The sequence below is a fragment of the Tupaia chinensis genome, unplaced genomic scaffold, assembly GCF_000334495.1.
Source record: "Tupaia chinensis unplaced genomic scaffold, TupChi_1.0 Scaffold000513_1, whole genome shotgun sequence".
Lineage (NCBI taxonomy): Eukaryota > Metazoa > Chordata > Mammalia > Scandentia > Tupaiidae > Tupaia > Tupaia belangeri.
Genome location: NW_006160026.1, coordinates 3495637 through 3501636, shown reverse-complemented (window position 1 = coordinate 3501636; position 6000 = coordinate 3495637). Strand labels below are relative to the sequence as shown.

The 6000-nt window shown below is 38.4% G+C and overlaps 1 protein-coding gene across 1 annotated transcript in view; it reads left to right on the top strand.

Moving 5' to 3' along the window:
• ADCY8 (adenylate cyclase 8) overlaps window positions 1-6000 on the top strand; it is a 242822-nt gene that overhangs the window by 46491 nt on the left and 190331 nt on the right.

The following is a 6000-nucleotide window of genomic DNA, read 5'->3' as shown; positions in this document are numbered from 1 at the left end:
TTTCAAGTTAGGTGTCTTGGAATCACTTTGATGTAAGAATTTAACATGGCGGGGATGATTCTTCTAATGGTCCCAATCTTTTCTTAAAAAAAAAAATAATCAGTTGGCAGGAGGAGAAGGAAAATAACATTCGGAGATGAAAACAACTGGCAGCAAGAAGGTAGTGAAAGACTACTGTAGTTTGTGCCATGGCTGCCACTTCTTCATTGGGCCCCTCTCAGTCCTAGGTTCTTCATCTGTACATGGGACAGTATCTTTCTCTTCAGCTCTTTACTTACTTCAAGTGAGACAATGTGTGTAAAGCAATACAAAATGATAAGTCAGCTTCATTGTTTTCAATGAGAAAATTACCTTTTGGTAGAAGGTTCTTTGTTCTGAGGATTCTGTAAAATGTGCTCCAAATAGTCCTATGTTCACAACCATGCTGAAGTATTTCTGCATTCTGACCACCTCCATAACTAGTATCTGAGGGAGCAAGCTCTGTATTATTCAGTGCCAAAGTTACTTTCCATTGACATTTGATCTCTGGTTCAAGTTTCCATTGTCCCTGCCTCAGCGGTACATGAGCAGTATAGTCTAACATTGAAGACACGGGTTTTCAAATTAGACGCCCCTGGATTTGAAATCTTTGCTTAGTTACTATTTTAGTGAACACAAACAAGCTCTGAGTCTTAGTTTCTCCACCTATAGCATGAAGGATAATAATACCCTTGCTGAAATGTCTCTTTGATAGTTAGAAATATTGTGTGCAATGCCCTTGCAACTTTGTGAAGAGTTCTTTTAGCACTATGTGCATAATGATTTATGAGTCAGCAACATAGCTCAGTCCCAGGAGGAATCCTTTGAGAATAAATTGCAAATTAATTTGTCTTGGTTGAAATAACTTAGCGTTATTAATGTGGAGGTAAATAAAGATGGTGGTTCACTTCTAAGTTTATAGCAAACAAACTCATCCTTGGGCTCCACCATGTTTTTTGAAATACCAAACGTCATTGACAAATTCATACCCATTTACCTGTCAGAGCAAATTATAATGCTCTTTTAAAATAATGCTCTTTAAAAAATTCTGTATCAAAAGAAGGAGATACTGTAAGGGTCTAAGTGACAGCAGATGCCTTTTCCTTAGATCATTATTCCAAGAGACATTAATGGTATTATTTTTTTGCAATTATAAATGCAGAATCAAAGATAAATGGTTATGTTTTGTTTGATTTTTTTTAAGCATTAGCTTTATTTCATGATATAATGCATATAATTCACTTATTTATTGAGAGTCTGTTATATGCCAGAAGCTCACCTGGAAATTGGGAGTAAGATGGTGACCAGCAATCAGTTCATGGCCTAATAGAGTTTACCAGGTATGGAAGGAGATAAGTGACTACACAGACACCTCCAAGAATTAGGTATGGCTAAATCTAACCTGGAGTCGTATAGAAAGCTACCTAGGAGAAAAGCCCTCAGCAGACAGGTGGATAGGACTTAGCTAGTGGAGAAGCAATGAAGGGTACTCACTCTGTGAGAGGCAAAAACACATGCCAGTGTCTAGAAGGAAGAGGGAATATAGTTTATTGGTGAAATTCTGACCATTCCTGTGAACATTCTCTTATTCATCTATCCAGCCACCCATTTGTGCTGTGGACAGAGACAAATAAGACTCAGTCTTTGCTCAGAATTTGATCTAGAGAATGAGAACTTTAATTATTGGAAGAGAGGGAAGAAAGAAGTTAGCAAAGATATTGATGACAAAGTATATGTGATCCACTTAAGGACAGCAATGCCAAACAATAGATTTTCTCTGATACCTGTTAGCATATCTTTCTTCCATGGATATTAGTACTTTCCATTCATTGAAAAATACATATTTATTGAGTGTTAACTATGTACTGTTATTACTCAAAATGCTGTGTACACCAAAATGAAGGAATTCTATTACAGATCTCTGTTACAGAGTGTCATCCTGCACCCCAGCCCTTGTGCACCTGTTTGTTAGGGTCTGCTGAGCCCCTGAAGGATGCTCCATGACTCATTTCTTCATGTATTCCATGTAACAGTATCATAAAGCTAGTGCAGGATACATGGTCATGAGATGACTGGGATTATTAATATTCAATGGCAGTTCCTAATTGTTTTTCTGAAGAAAAATTGTAAGCAGTAGCTAGGGGATGGATGTCATATAAATCACACTTCTTATGTGGTGAGTCCCTTCAGATGAGATGCCTGAGATCCTGAGAAACAAACTTTATCTTTGGATAATCTGCAATCGCACACTTGGTTCTTAAGGTCAAGAGCAAGCAGGCAGAAGAGAGCAGTCAATGTTGAAACCCTTTATTCAATGTCTCTCCTAAGCTAAATTTTAAGCTAAGCTCCTTGGAGATGACTCTGAAATTTACATCTCTTTTTGCCCCCATAGTAGCTGGCACAATATCAGCAGAAACTACTGAATGGATGCAATCTGAAGATTTTTATTTACATGATAGGCTGCAAGAAAATAAGCATACATTGTCCTTTTTCTCTTAGAAGGCAGTAACTTCACTTCTTCCTTCTCCTTTTTCTTTCTTAAATTTTATCACCAACAGCAACTAACATGGATCATACTAATCATCTCCCACCTGGTCTCTTAGTCTTCAGTTTCTCTTTCTCTATAATCTGTTATTTATCCCAAAAGCCTTGTTTAGTTCGGAATAAGCATACATAGTAATTAATAGCAGATCCTTCAGTGTTTGGAAAATACGGGTTCCAATCCCATGTCCTATGCTTCCTGACCATGGAAACTTAGGCAAACTATAACTATTCCCCTCTAAAGACCTTAATTTTGTGGGTGTGAGATGAATACAATGACCACTCCTTCCAAAGGTTGTGGTGAGGATTAGAGATGAACAGGTCTTAGCCCGAAGCAGGGCAGGTTTTCAAGGAGGATACTGTGATGATAAAGACATCGGTATCACTCATCCTTGCTGCAAACCCTCAGTGGCCACATCCCTCCTAAATAAAACTCAAATCCCAATGCACAGCTCAGCAGACCTTCCAGGATTCACTGTCCTCTCTCCCCAGATTATTCTCCAACGCTTAACCTCTCATGCTGTACCAAATGACCATCAGCTCCCAGAACTTTGATTTTCCACCCTGTGCCATGCGGTTCTTTCAGCCTGAAAAAGTCCTAACATGTCTTTCTTCTTCTGCTCCAGCATCCCTTCCTCCACAAGGCTTGCTCTGACCTCCCAGGTAGAGTGGAAATGCTTTTCTTGTGCTCCCAGCATGCCATAAGAAGTTAACTCTATTACAGAATGTGCCATACTCTATGACATTTACTAATCTGCTTTTCTCTCTCCATGTTCACTAACGACTAGTAAAAGGCCCCTATTCTATCTAATTTATCAGATTCCATATTATTGACCTAGCACAGTGGCCAGAATTTAAGATCTACTGATTAATGTTTAGTTAAGTGAGTTATATTGAATTCAAACTTTAGTTCTGGGCTTCATTTCTACCTACATAAATGTTGTAATAACTCTCCTGCATAAAACTAAAGAGACTGGTGTCTATTATGACCCCCATTAAAAACTTAGTTTTCGCAGAACCAGCAGATGGTGTAATGGTTACATCACTGGATTGCCAAGGAGTTGACTGCATTTCGAGTCCTGGACCTGATGACTTAAAACTCATGCTAGACGTGTGTGCATGCATGCCCAAGATTCTGAGAGGAAAATGAAGAAGGGATTGTGGTGTGACCATCCCTCTAGGGGGCGATTTCTCACTTTCTGTCTCTCTCTTTCTCACACACACCCTAGAGCAAATAGCAAAGATCTCTCAAAACAAACAAACAAAAGACACAAAAACAAAAACTCACATTTTCCCTTCCTTAAAGCTTAGGCTCAGGTGTCATTTTTGGGGAACTTTCTTTTGGACCCTGCTCCACTCCTCTTCTGTGCTTCTGTAATCAAACAGTTCAGAACATCATCACTATGTCTAAGGCATTTTCACATCCTTTCATATCTCCAGCAAATCTCGAATGCTTAGGTGAGCAAAATATTCACCTGAGAAATTGGCTGAAAATACAGATTGCATTGCCTTGCAGAGTTTTGATTCGGTAAGTACAGGTGGGTCCAGAACATTGCATTTACAAATCAAAATTTTCCTAGCGATTTTATTTTTTTCATAATTTTTGTCATAGGATATGTGTGCTTGCCAGAGAGAGAGAGACAGACAGACAGACAGGCCGAAACGGAAAGAGGGAAAGTAAGAAGTCACCTCCTGAAGGGATGGCCATGAATAATCCCCTTTCCTCCAGTCTCCTCATGAGAATTTGAGTATGCACAAACATATACCTGGTGTGATTTTTTAGGCTGCCAGGTCCAGGATTCGAAGTGTGTTCAGCCATCTTGGAATCCAGTGTCTTAGCCACCCTGCCACCTGCTGGTCCTCCCCTAGTAATTTTTAAATGATTTTTTTTCATCTTTGTTGATATACAAGTGACAGATTTTTTTAAATTATACATGGAAAAGAAAAAAAAATGTGGTGTGGGCAGAACTCTTATCCAGCTCAGGGACAACTGAGAGGCTGAGCACATGTCTTTAACAGGCCTGCTAGGGGTATTTTTCATCTAGAAGCTACATGTTGCAATATCTCTCTTTGGGGACTCAGATTCTAATTACTATAGTCTTTATAATCCCACTCCTCCTCTCAAATGATCTGAATGGCCCATATTTATTTTAAATATTAAAATGAATTAATTAGGGTTTTTTTTTCAGCTTTGAGAACTGCATAAACCTCCTTATGGTAATTGTGGCATTTCGAGGTGTCTCAGAAGCTCTGGGGGGCACTGAAATTCAGTTTCTGATGGTGCCATATGTAGCAGCAGCAGGAAGGTTATTTTTAAATGCAGCAGATGTTTTTGTTGTATTAGAGCAATTCCATTTAACTTAAATATCTTTGTTGGACAATATTAGTGTAAGCTAGTGACGAGGGCAATATATGGAGTGAAAAAGTTGCAATTCATCTTGAGTTCTAGTTGTTTAATTTGATTCATGATAGTGCCTTATAGCATATAGGGTTTTTTTTTTTTTTAAAGACAGACACTGTTAACTACTAAGGCAGAGCTTTGTTGTTTAATTCATTCCTTTCAAGAAGAACGAAGGTTCACCTGAAAGTGGCAGAACCTCAGAATAGCCATTCTTTCCCATCCACCTGGATAGGTCTGTTCAGAAGACTACAAAAGCCTCTTCAGCCTTCTTTCATCACGTCAGTTTCCTATTATTCTCTGTCTCTCATATTCAAGGCCACCAATGGACCATTCGTCATGTTCAGCCTTATCTGTTATTGATACATTTCACACTCTTTATTACTTAGTTTATACTAGAACACTTGCTGTTGCCTATGTATTCATTCTAGCTACCTTACTACATTCAGACCTCTGCCTATGCTCTTCCCGCCACCTGGCATAATCTTTTCATCCCTCAACCCTATCTACTCTCCAAAGCTCAGCTCAGATGTTAACTCCTCCACAGACCCTCTGGAATCATCACATCTGTGACCTCCCTGAGAGTTCAATTTGTAAATTTCTTTATTGAATCAATGTCTTTCTATTTGCATTATGGCCTTTTCTTACTTTTGCTTCTACAACATAAACTCTTTGTGATTAGATATGTATTCAGCTTGTATTCTTCACATAGCTAGAGATCCAAAAGGGGAATACTCAAGCTAGGAAGAAACACAAAGACAATATACATGTAATAGGTGTTACTAATTGTATTCTTATTTATTTACAGGTAAAATACTCTTATTTATTTATAGGTAAAAGGACATTTTAAAATGTCAGGGAATTAAAATCAGATTGACCAATCTCTGGTTAAGTGTTCATCCCAGACCGGTCATGAGAGACATGACATTTTAAAATGTCCTTTTACCTATAAATACTTGTGAAGAGATTTGAGAAATACTCTCCTCTTGTGTTAAGATTTCTGGGATCCTTGCCCTATAAAACCAGTTGTCTCTTCATGAAAA